Source organism: Cherax quadricarinatus, chromosome 78 (genome assembly GCF_038502225.1).
Source record: "Cherax quadricarinatus isolate ZL_2023a chromosome 78, ASM3850222v1, whole genome shotgun sequence".
In the NCBI taxonomy this organism is placed as follows: Eukaryota; Metazoa; Arthropoda; class Malacostraca; order Decapoda; family Parastacidae; genus Cherax; species Cherax quadricarinatus.
Window position 1 is genome coordinate 17,252,849 of NC_091369.1, and position 15,315 is coordinate 17,268,163.

General features: G+C 41.5%; 1 non-coding gene across 1 annotated transcript; it reads right to left on the minus strand.

Moving 5' to 3' along the window:
* Positions 1–5,127: 5,127 nt before the first annotated feature.
* TRNAV-CAC (transfer RNA valine (anticodon CAC)) lies at positions 5,128–5,200 on the minus strand. Its single transcript has one exon. It is a non-coding gene; the product is annotated as a tRNA-Val (tRNA).
* Between the last annotated feature and the right edge of the window lie 10,115 nt (positions 5,201–15,315).

The window sequence follows — 15,315 nt, forward strand, 5'->3', positions numbered from 1 at the left end:
AATCATTTTCCTATCCTCCTTACCTCCCATTCATATTATCGTCCTCCTCGAAGCCCACGTTGGCAATTTAAATGGACGAATTGAGACCTTTACTGGTGTCAAACCATCTTTAGTGAGAAGCCTTCGACCTGCACTGATAACCTATTACAACTATTTTTGACTTCGATTTTAACCGAGTCTGTACATTCAGTTTTTTTTTTTTTTTCAAAATTTGTGTAGGCACTCTCAGAAATGTGGTTTCCTGCTTGTGCTCATGCAATAGGTTTGAATTATGCTGTATGAGGCTGATATCATTACAATAGGACCACAGAACGACTCCTTAATTTTAAGAGAGTGAGAGGTTGCTTGTTGTGTCATCGGTGAAGCCAAACGCATTTATTGGGGATTTATGTTTCTACCATTACTTTGTCAGCATAGTTGCTGTTCATCCTTATGTGTGTTGTATAGCTTAGCTGAGTATCATAGTACCATCCATGTGTTTTATATAGACGATCCCTACTAGGCCTAGTGACTGTATGACGTCACGGGATGCGGCATGAGTGAGTGGGATGCGCTACCTCACTCTCAGTCCATGCTTAGACCTACCAGGCAGCAACACGGCAGACTGGGCCTCCCTTACCACAGTCTGACAATATATAGTGTTACCATCCACAAGTGTGTTTATCTTCAACCATCATATCTCCTTACGAACCCCCATGACAACTTCGGATTCCTCTATGAGTGAAATTAGGAGAAAGGTACAGAAACTGAGTGGCAAGTATTCTCTAGACCCGTCTCCCGTTCTTCTTGTTGCTGGTGTCATCATTAAAAGACCTCTTGAAGATGCCACAGACATTGGAGATCATCTTCTCCATATCTCTCAGTGGCTATCTATGCCCCTCCTTTCTTTCCTTCATTTCTGCCAGAGAGTTACTGCCTTTAGACTTTTCATATTCATATGGTTCTGCATTTATATCCGTCAGCCCTTACAGTTCTCTCACGTTTTTTTAAATCTTATTTGGCAGCAAGGGGTTCTTTACCACCTCTGGAAAACTGCCTTTGTTCTGCCTTTTCTTAAACCAGGTACTTCGGGCCATGATGCATCACACTATCGTCCCACTTTGCTCTTATCAGTCCAATTTGCTGGTTGATGGAACGTCTAGTAGACAGACGTTTGGTGTGGTATTTAGAGAGACACAATTGTCTCTCCACTAGTCAATTAAACTTTCATAAGGGCAGCTCTCCTATTGACCCCTAACTCCACTTAGATGCCTATGTTCGTAATGCCTTTGCTTGTAACCACTCAGTTATCGTGGTCTTTCCTGATCTCGAAGAAGCATAAGACACCACTTGGAGATAAAACGTCTTGGCCGATGCTCATTCCCGAGGCCTCCAAGGCAAGCTGCTATTTTTTCCTTAGAAACTTACATCAGATGTATTTCCGTGTTCGAGTTAATAACTCGTTTTTCCCGGATTGTGTCCTTGATGAAGGTGTCCCTCAGGGATGTGTACTTAGCACCGCTCTTTTTCTAATAGTTATAAATTATCTGGACACTGTTCTTCCATCTAATATTTGATCATCACTTTATGTCAAATGATGGTAACGGGTTTGCAGCAATGCGAAGGAAGGAGTCATGTAGATGGTTTAGAAAAGGAAGGAAGAGGAGTGACAGGAGGTGAATCGGTGTCCATCATTGGCTTTGTTTCGTCAGTATATTCGGAGACAGCTTCAGGGGTTTCAGAAGACAAGGACGTTGCAGAGATTTTGACGTCAGAGACAGGAGGAGGAGGATGAGTAAAGATCGAAGAGACAATGGAAGTTACCAAAGAATGGGGATGAAAAGCTAGACTTAGCTTGGGAAGAAACTTGGGAGTAGACAGGAGAGGATGAACCTCCACGAATGTGGAGGTTCATCCTCTAAGGGGTAAAGTACAAGGCAATGAGACTGGAAATGAAAGATGTTTGGAAGGATAAATGAAGGAGGGGTTAAAGGAGATTTGATCTTTTGGGATGGTTTAGACTTTGGAGAAGTACAGAGGCGAAGCGAAGGTGTAGTTGTGAAAGGTTTTGTAGACAAAGATACATGCGAGCGAGATGAAGATTCAAGAACAGTGTGAGGCGACGAGGTAGGGACCTCTGAGTTTAGGGCGGTGGAAGTTGTGATCACAAAGGAGATTGTAGAAGTAGGTTCCACCAAGGTTGGAAGCCGATTAGTAACGCTCAAAAAAGAAATTCGTTGAAATCTTACTTAAAAGCGGAGATGAGAGACTTCCACAGCGTATGTGAAGGCATTTTTACTCTTTGAGATAGCGGATTTCTCGTTCTTTTAAGTAAACTTGGCAATGTCATGAATAAGCCTTGTGAGCCTTAGTACAATTAAGCTAGGAGGGAGGTAGGCTGCAGGATGTATTGGTATGGTCAGGAGCACCACAGACTGGACATTCTGCCATGGACATGGAATATTTCACTGAGTAGCTAAAGCGCCAGCAATTTCTACACTATTGTGGTGAAGAGACCGACTTTTGGACTTGTAAACGGTGTCCTGAAATAGAGACCGAGGACGGAAGTTCTCGGCAGTCAAAACCTAAGCGAACTACATTGCAGGGCAAGCATCTTCACCAGCGGGCAGGAAGTACATAAGTGTCCACTTTGAGAACTGGGAGGTCTTGGAGCTCATAATGCTCGAGAATGTCGGTGTCACTGCAAGAATTGAGAGAAATGTGATTTTTGAATAATGACAGGAGTATCATGTAGGTAAGAATGGACAAATTGTGAACCTGGCCAGCGTTTCATACCGTGAATATGCATGCACCACTTTTAAAAGCAAGAATTTAAATATCTTGACCAACATGATGCAGGAGTGCCTAGCTGATACTATGATCAGAAAGATAGGCAGTGAGAGATGGTGGTTGCAGAGATAAAAACTTAGCCCATTAAGTATTCTGAAACGTAGTGTGTGAGGAGAGCGAGTGTCGTGCTAGTCATTTCTGGGAAGAGCGAGAGATAGTTGAAGCAGTGTTATCTGTTAACTGTAGTGTTCGTCTAGGTAGGGTACCAGAGGTGGTCCGAGCAGAGATGTGCGGATGATCTGAAAATCGTCGCAACGTATAGGGAGAAGCCGGAAGCATGGTCGAAGACGTGCGAGGTAGGATTTATCAAAAGAATTAGGCATAACCCAGGTACCAGAGATGGGCAATAAAGTGTTACCCGCAGAAGGTACCGAGGTGTTAGAAAGAACCGAAGAATGGTCCGATAACGAGGCAGGGTCAGAAGAGTGCGCTGCAACAGAAAAGAGTCAGGGAGGAGTATCATGGGCTTGGGACTCCATCGTTACGTCACTGTCACTTGTTTTTCCGAAATAAGGAAAAAGTATAAAGCAAAAATTGCTGAAAAAGGAAAGGAGGGGGGTAACGCGGAGGGGTAGCTCCTAGGAGGAATGAAAGGGCACCCAAGAGGACATCAGAGCAGCCAGTAGTGAAGATGCGGCCTGGAACCCATGCCATACCTTACCTTTCATGCCAGTAAACCGGCAGTCCAGCTCACATCCACCGAGCCACCTTGGTGAACTGAAGAGCGGGAGGTCCGAATCCTGCCACAAGGCATACCCCCTTCGGATACCACCTCCCAGAATCCGACAGGCAGCTTCCAGAAATACACTAGTCACCTGAAAGACATCACTGCACTACACAAAAGCGACACTAAAACCAAGGACCTCAATGGAATGGGATTCACAATGATATCCGCCCCCAACCTAGTAGCTAGAATTCCTGAGGGGAAAACCCCATAGGCAAAAAGTGGGAAAGGGAAGAGAGGGCAGGGATGGGGAGTAATGAAAGGGTCTTCCGTTTCATTTCCCCTTTACTCCAACTGGAGTAATGAAAGGGTCTTCCCTTTCATTACTCCAGTTGGAGGAAGAGACCGAAAATTCCATTTCCTCAGACCAAAAGCCTCTTCACCGCACCAAGGAGCCCACCTGTTCAAGAGGACCCCTTATAAAGCTCTCCTATTCTTCTATAGGAATAGCAAGATTGTCAGTTATTCCCGTATAAATGTCCGACGGACTTACCTACTGGGAACAGGAACTGAGGAACCTTTCTATTCCTTCCGTTGTTTAGTCGGCTACCACTAAAGTCGACTCTGTACATCCTGCTAAATTTATACTCAACAACAATATATTATATAGCCAGTCTACTGGTAATTATTTAAGGTGGGATTTCCAAACTTGATAGGCTCTTGATAGACAAAAAGTTCACAAATCAAGTGACATTTGTTTGCCACTAAAATCCTTTATAGAACATCCCAACATTTTGCTTCCCCAGGATTAAGACGATATGTCGGCTGCAGTCACATCAGATCCTGCCGAAAGTGTCAGTAAGTGAGAAAACCTAAAAACTACTTCAAACCTGCATCACTTCATCCCATACCCGCTGATGGAGAACTATTTGCAGACCTGATCATAGTCTCAGTAAGACATTTACAAAGGCCAAGTCAGGTAATCAATATCTCTTAAGCGTTGTTGAGAAAGCCACTAGGTATCATGAGGCAGTGATTATGTGCAGTACTAAGGCCACATTGATAGCCTTTATTAGATATATATCCCAATATGTAATTCCACGATCTATTCAGAGTGACCAGGGCACTAATTTTACTGTAAAAGTTCTTAGAGAAGCCTTCAGCTGAACAGGAATTAAATAAAGACTATCCTCAATATATCTTAATCCCAGGAAGCTTTGGTTAGGTTACACCACACTTATGAAAATCATGCGTTCATATTGCATATATTATTCCTACAGATTGGGATGAATCGTTATGTGTGTTACCTTTTTGCCTCGGTGTTATTATGATATTCACAAAAATGACAAACTTAACAAATTCAAAACAATGAAAGATACTTCGAATTAAGCTGTATTTGTTTTAATTGTATTTGTTACATAATTTTTTTTTTGACCAGTGTCAACTAAATCAGAACTGATGAAACATTTATCTGAGGTATTTTGTATTTCATTAATTTATAATATAATTCGGTTATAGTTCCTCATGATGTGTATATTATCGCGTTTTGACTTACTCAGTATAACTGCCGCAAAGCGACGATAGAACTGTTTTATCACAGATTTCACAATTCACAAAATCATTAATATAAACAATGTTTCCGCCCGGGATCGAACCGGGGACCTTGCGCGTGTGAAGCGCACGTGATAACCACTACACTACGGAAACTTATGCTTTCGTTATAGCAAAAAAATAAAGTAAGTGAAAATTTCCCGGCTTTAAAGACTATTCTTTTTCATTTGTGAAAAATATAATAATATTATACAATGCTAACAAGTAGATAAGTAAAGTTATTATTGTGAAGTAAATATTACGACACTGTTGTTTCTTATATATCATTTTACTGTTAAGGAAATGTATAACCAAAGTGCTTCAGTGGCTGTCCAAAAGCGGCCATGACAGCTGGTGTATATTTCAGGAATGAAGACTTATTTTTTTTTGCGAGTTATTAAACCGGAGAGTTAGTAACCAAGGAAAACATAATGAAGCCACTGTCCGGTATATATCCACTGGCTCTTCACTCCTGTCCCAGGATGGACCCTCACATTTCGTCTAACAGTCAGGTACCTGACTATTAGACGAAATGTCAGGTACCTAACTTTACCAAGGTCAGGTACCAGACGTTTGACATTAGACAAGAGATATCGACAAACTGGTATATAACATACCTAAACAAGCACCTAGAGGTATTTATTAGAAACCGCTTCTGTCCCTGTACCTTGAGCACTTCTATACAGTTAGAAATGATCAAGGTTCCGGGACTGAAGGTTTTCAATAATTATATCGTAGTGTTTGCTTAAGTTTCTATTTAAATTAGCCTTGTTAATTGCATAAAGATAATAAGTTTCAGGAAACATTTCCGAGCAACAATCATACAGTTCTTAGGCCGCTACAGTGCTGAGGCCGCTACAGTGCTGAGGCCGCTACAGTGCTGAGGCTGCTACAGTGCTGAGGCTGCTACAGTGCTGAGGCTGCTACAGTGCTGAGGCTGCTACAGTGCTGAGGCCGCTACAGTGCTGAGGCTGCTACAGTGCTGAGGCTGCTACAGTGCTGAGGCTGCTACAGTGCTGAGGCCGCTACAGTGCTGAGGCTGCTACAGTGCTGAGGCTGCTACAGTGCTGAGTCCGCTACAGTGCTGAGGCTGCTACAGTGCTGAGGCTGCTACAGTGCTGAGTCCGCTACAGTGCTGAGGCTGCTACAGTGCTGAGGCTGCTACAGTGCTGAGGCCGCTACAGTGCTGAGGCCGCTACAGTGCTGAGGCTGCTACAGTGCTGAGGATGCTACAGTGCTGAGGCCGCTACAGTGCTGAGGCTGCTACAGTGCTGAGGCTGCTACAGTGCTGAGGCTGCTACAGTGCTGAGGCTGCTACAGTGCTGAGGCTGCTACAGTGCTGAGGCCGCTACAGTGCTGAGGCTGCTACAGTGCTGAGGCTGCTACAGTGCTGAGGCCCCCTACAGTGCTGAGGCTGCTACAGTGCTGAGGCTGCTACAGTGCTGAGGATGCTACAGTGCTGAGGCCGCTACAGTGCTGAGGATGCTACAGTGCTGAGTCAGTGCTGCTACAGTGCTGAGGCTGCTACAGTGCTGAGGCTGCTATAGTGCTGAGACCGCTAGAGTGCTGAGGCTGCTACAGTGCTGAGGCCGCTACAGTGCTGAGGCTGCTACAGTGCTGCTACAGTGCTGAGGCCGCTACAGTGCTGAGGCTGCTACAGTGCTGAGTCACAGTGCTGAGGCTGCTACAGTGCTGAGGCTGCTACAGTGCTGAGGCTGCTACAGTGCTGAGTCCGCTACAGTGCTGAGGCTGCTACAGTGCTGAGTCAGCTACAGTGCTGAGGCGGCTACAGTGCTGAGGCTGCTACAGTGCTGAGGCTGTGCTGACAGTGCTGAGTCCGCTACAGTGCTGAGGCTGCTACAGTGCTGAGTCCGCTACAGTGCTGAGGCTGCTACAGTGCTGAGGCTGCTACAGTGCTGAGGCTGCTACAGTGCTGAGTCCGCTACAGTGCTGAGGCTGCTACAGTGCTGAGTCCGCTACAGTGCTGAGGCTGCTGCAGTGCTGAGTCCGCTACAGTGCTGAGGCTGCTACAGTGCTGAGGCCGCTACAGTGCTGAGGCCGCTAACAATTGATTCTTGAACACGCATACTGTGATAAACTGTACACTTATTCACTAAATATAATTAAGCAAAAGAAGACAAAATGTAGTATAACGTGATTTTATATTGCCAACGCATCGCCCACATAGTGGGCATTATCAAGTCGTAAATACAGTTATAGTACATTGAAGGAAGAGGATGTATGTACATATATAGGGAGCGTAGTGAAGTGAAGTGTCAGGTGATTGATGTTGCTAACCTGGAGGTTGTTCCGGGATCAACGTCCCCATGGCCCTGTCGATGACCAGGTCTTCTGCCAGCAGTAACAGTCTGGTTACTGTTACTGCTGGCTGCACACTGAATAACGTATGAACCACAGCATGACTGGTCAGGTACTGTGGAAAATTGCATTTATCTGAATGTATCATTATGTACATAACAGTAAATAAATAAAGATAATTATTATTTATCAGTTAGACAAGTAGGAATTTGGGACACCTAGGTCGCACAAAATGTCCCCCTTCGATAACTACCACTGTCGTATCCACAAGTTGCTCTGGATCTATTAATTATAAATGAAATGTACATCACCAGGAATGCTGGTAAATATATAAATTTGTGGACTGTATATTAAAAATAATAAATGATTATATATATACACATATACATAACAGAAAGAGAATATCTTAATATCACCCACCAATTTGACTGGAGATTAATGTGTCATGTACAGGACCCCCCCTTTTGCCTACATTTATGAAAAAAATTGCTGGCCAGAATTTAAACATAAATTAGACAGCTTATCTGAGGTTCCTGGAGTCGTCCTGTCCTGTCGCCTGATACTCAAATTATGCAGGAATGCACATTCAACAATTTTGCCTCCTATTTGAGAGGTATCAACCCAATTTTACCTCTAGAGCACGAAAATTCTTCCCATTACTAATTAACGTCTGTTCATTTCAAACAACAATGGCAACTGTCCTTCTGTGCAGGTGCAGAAAATTTCCCATTTTTTATGACATAAATCTTATTAAATACAGTATGGCTATCTATTTACATATGACTTCTGTATTTCTGGAAAATATATATGGTATTTTCCACACTGCAGCCGGCAGAAGTTTGTTGCTAAACGACTCAAATTACTCATTCCTTTAGGAGATGATTCCAGCCGGTTCTGGCTTGAGTGGCTGTTCTCCTAGTAGGTCTTACTACAATTTCATCTTCTGGCATCACTTGGTCTGCATTATCTTCCATATCACTCGTGTCACTTTCCCTCAGATTTTCATTTACGTTTGATTGAACACCTAATTACAAGGGAATCAATTTATTAATTGTGCATAAACTTTCCTGGCCATGACACAAGACTTTGACATTCCTGACAACACCTTGTGCATCTGGGTACAATGTCAATACTTTGCCCAGAGGCCACAATGTTCGATGTTGTTCAGTGTCAATTAACACAATGTAACCTGGTTGAATGGTTTGTCGATTTACTGCCTCTGTCACACCATAAAAGTGTTCACATAGTGTAAGAAGATATTCCTTACACCACACATTACACCAATGATCAATTACTTTATTTAACATTTTAAATTTATTACACAACACTGCCGCATCATTGTAATCTTCATCACTTTCTTCCAGATTATCTCTATAGACAGGGGCAGCTTCCAATTTCCCTCCATATCTTAGGTGAGAAGGTGTTAATACATCTGCATCAGGTGTATCACTCATGTACGAGAGAGGCCTATTATTTATACGATTTTCCGCCTCCACTAACACTGCACAAAATTCCTCCAAATTAATTCTCTTCCGGTGTAGTACTTTACGGAGACACCTCTTCACTGTACCTATCAGTGTTTTGTACAGCTTCCCTGCCAAGGGTCTCTAGGAGTAATAAATTTCCAGGTGCACCCTCGCTGGGTTAACAGAGATTGAACATTGTTACTATTATTTAACTCAATCAAATGTTAAGCACCTGCTACAAAATTTGTGGCATTATCCGAAATCATCAATCTCGGACAGGATCTCCTAGCTGCAAATTTTCGAAACAGCTGTATAAACTGTTCTGCAGACAAGTCCTGTGCCACTTCTAAATGAATTGCCCTAGTAGCAGTACAGGTGAACAAACAAACATGCACTTTCAGTGGAACACCATCTGAAGTACCTGTTAAAATTATTGGAGCACTATAGTCTATACCTGTTACAACAAATGGTTTCAATAATTGTACACGCTCCTTTGGCAATGGTGGAGGACCTGGGTACATATAGGATCTGGCATCCACACGGCGACATATTACACAAGATTTAATCACCCTTTTTTCACTTTGCCGTCCTTGTGGAATCCAGAAAGTTTCCCTAATACAATTTAAGGTATCTTGTACTCCACCATGCATTACATTTTTATGGGCATTTAGAACAATCAAATTTGTTAGATGATGAGTTTTGGGCAGTAAGATAGGGTGTTTAGCATAATCACCCAATTCAGGATTTTGTAACCTACCTCTGCACCTAATTACATTGTTCTCTAAATACAGCTCCAATTTCTCTATTATGGAACCTTTCACAATTTTTCTTTCCATCATCAATTTAATCTCATTTCCATAGATTTCCTCCTGTACCCTCTTCATCCAATATTCAAGAGGAAAACTTATATGAAATATTCATCTTGTTTAGAAATTTAAACACCAACTTAGTTACACTGATTAGTTTGGGTAAAGAAGAATACCTATTTATATCAAATGCTAAGGGAAGACAAACTATTGGAGCGGTGGTCACAGTAATTTCAACAGGAGCAATATACGCCTTTTGTACAGGCCAATTAGCTTTATTTACCAACCAGCTCGGTCCTTTAAACCATGATACAGCATTTACAAATTTAGCATAAGGTAAACCTTGAGACAAGAAATCAGCTGGATTCTCCTCACCAGGTATATGATTAAATGTTAACATATGCTGACCCAAACTAGTATACTTCTCTTGCATCTGATTAATTTCAGTGGCTCTGTTTTGTACGTACACAATTTTACTGTTTCCATTACGAATCCATTGTAAGGATACCTCATTATCAGACCAAATTACAGTGTCACTAATATTTATCTCCTGCAACTTATTTCTTACATAATTAGCTAATTTGGCACCTACATAAATGACTGTTAATTCCAACTGAGGTAAGGTACGTGATTTTATTGGAGACACTTTATTCTTAGACATAACAAGAGAAATAACACTATTACATTGAAGGTAAGCAACTGCTCCATATGCCAATTTTGAAGCATCACAAAAAATGTGGAGTACATTTTTCCCATTTGGATTGGCTACCTGGCGTGGGAACTCCAGCATTGGAATTTTCTCATAATCACCAATTAATTCATCCCACCTGTTAATGAATTCCTCAGGTAGAATTTCATCCCAAGCACATTTAAGTTTCCATGCTTCCTGAATTAATAATTTCCCTCTTATAGTAAGGGATGACACTAAACCTAGTGGATCAAAACATTTGGAAACTTCAGCAAGCAAGACTCTCTTAGGTAATTTATTGGGCATACTGTAATTATTAGGTTTTAACATTAACAAATCTCTCTCAGTATCCCAAGTTAATCCCAGTTCATTACTTCATTTTGGCACTTCATCTCCAGGGTAATCTTTACTTATTTTGTCCTTTAATTTGGACGAATTACTATTCCATTCCCTCAGAGGCATATTTGCACTTTGTATTATTTTATTAGCCTCTCCATAAGTCATTAACAGTTCCTCTTCAGTTGACATCACACCCAGGAAATTGTCCATATAAAATTGTTTGCTCATTACTTTACTCAATGGACTTCCCATACATTTAAGGTGTGCATTTATCGTCGCTTGAAGTAGGAACGGACTCGATGTAGAACCAAATAATACGCTCCTAAAGCGAAAGGTTTTCAGAGGGCTAAGTGGGTCAATAGGATTCTCAGGCCATAAAAAGCAGGTACAATCCCGGTCAGCCTCTTGTAAACCCACTCTTAGGAAAGCTTTACTTATGTCAGCCGCAAAGGCATAATGCTTCACTCTGAAATTTAATAAGATATCTCCTAATTTTTCCGTCAACGACGGACCTGTCATCAAACAGTCATTTAAACTAGGTATATTTTTCTTACTCCTGGCACTACAATTAAACACAATTCTCAGAGGAGTGGTCTTAGAATCCTTTTTCACTCCTTGATGTGGCAAATTGTGACCATAAATTTTGGCTTGCTCAGGAGGTACCTCTTCTATAAATTTATTAATTAATTGTTCAGCAATTATATCATTATAGGCAGTATCGAGATGGCTTCTTATAATCTCAGCTATAATTGACTCTAGTAATTTGCCTACAATTGAGGTCAGGCTTATTGGGCGGTAATTTGACGGTAACGACTTGTCCCCTGTTTTAAAAATAGGAATTACTTTAGCCATCTTCCACATATCAGACACTACACCTGTTTGAAGAGATAAATTAAAAATATTAGTTAATGGTTCACAGAGTTCCATTTTGCATTCCTTAAGAACCCTTGAAAAAATCTCATCAGGACCCGGCGACTTATTTTGCTTCAGTCGGTCTATCTGCTTCACAACCATTTCACTAGTGACTGTGATGTTACATAATTTATCTTCTTCTAGCTCACTATAAAAATTAATTACTGGAAAACTGTTAGTGTCTTCCTGTGTAAAAACCGAGAGAAAATAATTATTTAAAATCGAGCACATTTCATTCTCTTTGTCAGTAAGATGCCCACAGTTATTTTTAAGGGGACCTATCTTATCTCTAACTTTTGTTCTATAGACGTGGAAAAAACTCTTTGGGTTAGTTTTAGAATCCCTAGCAACTTTAATTTCATAGTCCCTTTTAGCTTTTCTTATCCACTTTTTAATGTCCCTCTTAATGTCAATATACTGATTATAAGATGACCCTCACCTCTTTTGATACGCCTATAAATTCCTTTCTTATGCCCTAGTAGATATTTGAGCCTATTATTCATCCATTTTGGGTCATTTCTATTTGATCTAATTTCTTTATATGGGATAAACGTTCTTTGAGCAGCATGTATAGTGTTCAGAAAACTGTCATATTGATAGCTCTCTTCGTTACCCCAGTCAACAGATGATAAGTGTTCTCTAAGCCCATCGTAATCTGCTAAGCGAAAATCTGGGACTGTTACTGAGTTATCGCTACTTTCGTACTTCCATTCAATGCTAAATATAATTGATTTGTGGCCGCTAGCACCCAGTTCCTCTGAAATTTCTAAATTATTAACAAGGGATTCATTATTTGCCAGAACTAAGTCAAGCAGGTTATTTCCCCTTGTAGGTTCTGTCACAAACTGCTTCAAAAAACAGTCCTGAAGTACTTCTAAGAAGTCGTATGATTCTAAATTCCCAGTCAAGAAATTCCAATCAATATGACTAAAGTTAAAGTCTCCTAGAATTACTACATTATCGTGCCTTGTGGCCTTAACAGTTTCCTCCCATAGTAATCTCCCTTGGTCCCTATCTAAGTTTGGGGGACGGTATATCACTCCTAAAATCAGTTTTTCATGCCCCTTTTAAAAATTCTATCCAAACAGACTCTGTATGTGTTACTTCAGACTTAATACCCGTTTTTATGCAACAGTTCAAGCGATCTCGGACATACAATGCCACCCCATCGCCCTTCCCGATACTTCTATCTACTTGGAACAATTTAAAACCCTGAATGTGACATCCGCAGGCATGTCCCGACTTTTTGAATTAAACCACGTCTCAGTTAAGGCAAATACATCAATGTTACCTGCACTAGCGACTAATCTCAACTCGTCCATCTTATTCCTAGCACTACGGCTATTAGCATAATAAACATTGAAAGACTCTCCTTTCTCTTTACCCTTCCTGCTCATTTCTGTTTTTCTACTAAACCTATTACTGTCCTTATCACCCAATGTCACTGGCTTTTCAATATCTACCTCGTTCTGCTTATTACTAGTTCCTTTAGAACTCATAATATTACTACACTGGGACTTCACTGTTTTCCTGCCAAAACCCATACCACTAACTATTCCTAGTTTAAAGTCCTAACAGCTCCCTCCACTGCAGTTGCCAGTGCTCCCACCCCAGACCTAGATAAGTGAACCCCATCCCTGGCATACATGTCATTTCTGCCATAGAAGAGGTCCCAGTTGTCAATGAATGGTACCGCATTTTCCTTACAGTATTTGTCCAGGCAGCAATTGACACCAATTGCCCTGGACAACCATTCATTTCCAACTCCTCTCCTTGGCAAAATACCGCATATGACAGGGTTCCCACCCTTCCTCCTAATTATTTCTATTGCTGACCTATACCTGCTAATCAGGTCTTCACTCCTACATCTGCCAACATCATTGCCTCCAGCACTGAGACAGATAATAGGAATACTCCCATTACCTCTCATGATGTCATCCAGACAGCTAACAATATCCTCCATCCCAGCCCCAGGAAAGCAAACTCTCTGTCTCCTACTCCTGTCCTTCAAGCAGAACGCCCTATCCATATACCTAACTTGGCTATCCCCAACAACAACAATATTCTTACCTTCCTTGGTGTCGTTCGTCGTGACGTTCCCAGTAGTCGACTCACATTCGTCGGGTAGCACTGAGAATGCATTAGATGTTTCCACAACAGTTTCCACGGCAGTCTCTTTCTTCTTCATCGTTTCTGCCTTTCCATTCGTCTTCTTGATCGTCAACTTCGTTCCCTGTTGTCCAGCCACTGAGCGGTTTCATTTCTTGACCTGAGTACTCAAAACATGAGGACTGCTACGAATCTTCTTGTTTTCCTCGGTCAGTCGCCGAATCTCCATCTTCGCCATCCTCAGTTCTTCCTTAAGCTGTTGGTAAAGTTGCTCGATGGAGGGCATCTTGCTTCAATTCGTAGAGAGCGCGCAAACAGGTCTTCACAGAGCTAAGTACACGTCACCACTCTGAATAACAGATGTATCAGGGTGTTTCCCCTTAAAGGATTTTTAAAAACTCCTTGATAATGGTATCCTTTGTTCCAGTTTGCGTCCTGATCCTTTTGTAACTACGAAAAGCACAACTCTTCCACCTCTGGGCCTAACTCATGCAATGTCCGAGAGAAAATCTGACGAGAATGCTGACTTTAACTTGGGACTCGGATCTTGGGTTGAGTAAGTTTCAATATGGCAGATGGACAGGGGGCCTTGTAAGTTAAGTGAAACACCTGTAATCAATCCCTCCTATTAGTGGGTAGCAGGATTGCCAAAAACTTTCCGTCTTCATACCCGACTGAAAGCAAACAATAAGTTTTTTTGTGTGTGTGAGGGAACACATTGCCTTCGTTCGCAAGTGTTTTGAACCTTCTTGTGCCCCACTGTCTACTGACTCACTTTAGGGCAAGTACTTGGTATTAGTCACATCAATTTTTATATTTGGGTGACGTTGCCTGCTGTGTTTGATGGTATTAGAAGAACTTCGGTCCCATTATTTAGCTGTGTTATGTTCCATGGTGACACGCTACCTTATTGAGGGATGCTTTAACTATTACAGCGAACTTTATAGCGGGGATGTGGCGTGCACTGAGTATGTTATATTATATTCGATGTTCGTCACACAATTTACTTGTTAATGCTCTCTTGACCAGTGAACTAGAAATTCATAGTGTAGCAATTATGGGGCTCCATTTCAGTGTTTATTCTTAGTTAAACCTGCCAATCACGTGGAAGTCCTGTACTTCAGCCAGAATGACGTCTTCAGCACATTTAGCAGTTCTCATTTTTAACATTTCCAATCTATTTTACTCTTATTAATTTTGTACATAGTGTATATATTGATGAAGTAATATACAGGTAAATATATCTACCCCTTCTTGTTTACATTGCCCTTGCTTTGCCATGTTAAGTTGTTTTTGCTTGCTGACTTAGTTACGACCGGCTGCCACAGGCCAACAGACTACCAAATGTGATAGCATTATTAAATGTCAACGTAGGTTTGAAAATTGAAAATAAGCCTGAAGCGCTATCTAGGATTGCTGAAAAAGTTTCGTGAGATAAATCTCACATTTGATAATGTTCAAGTGATTGTCGGTGAGAGACGGGCTGCATCTACAGCTACTTTCCCTCAGCATCGTTTGGGATTTTGAGGCTGTTGAGCCTTAAAAAAGTTTCTTGAGAGCATATATCTCCAGCTCGTTGACCACGAAGGATAA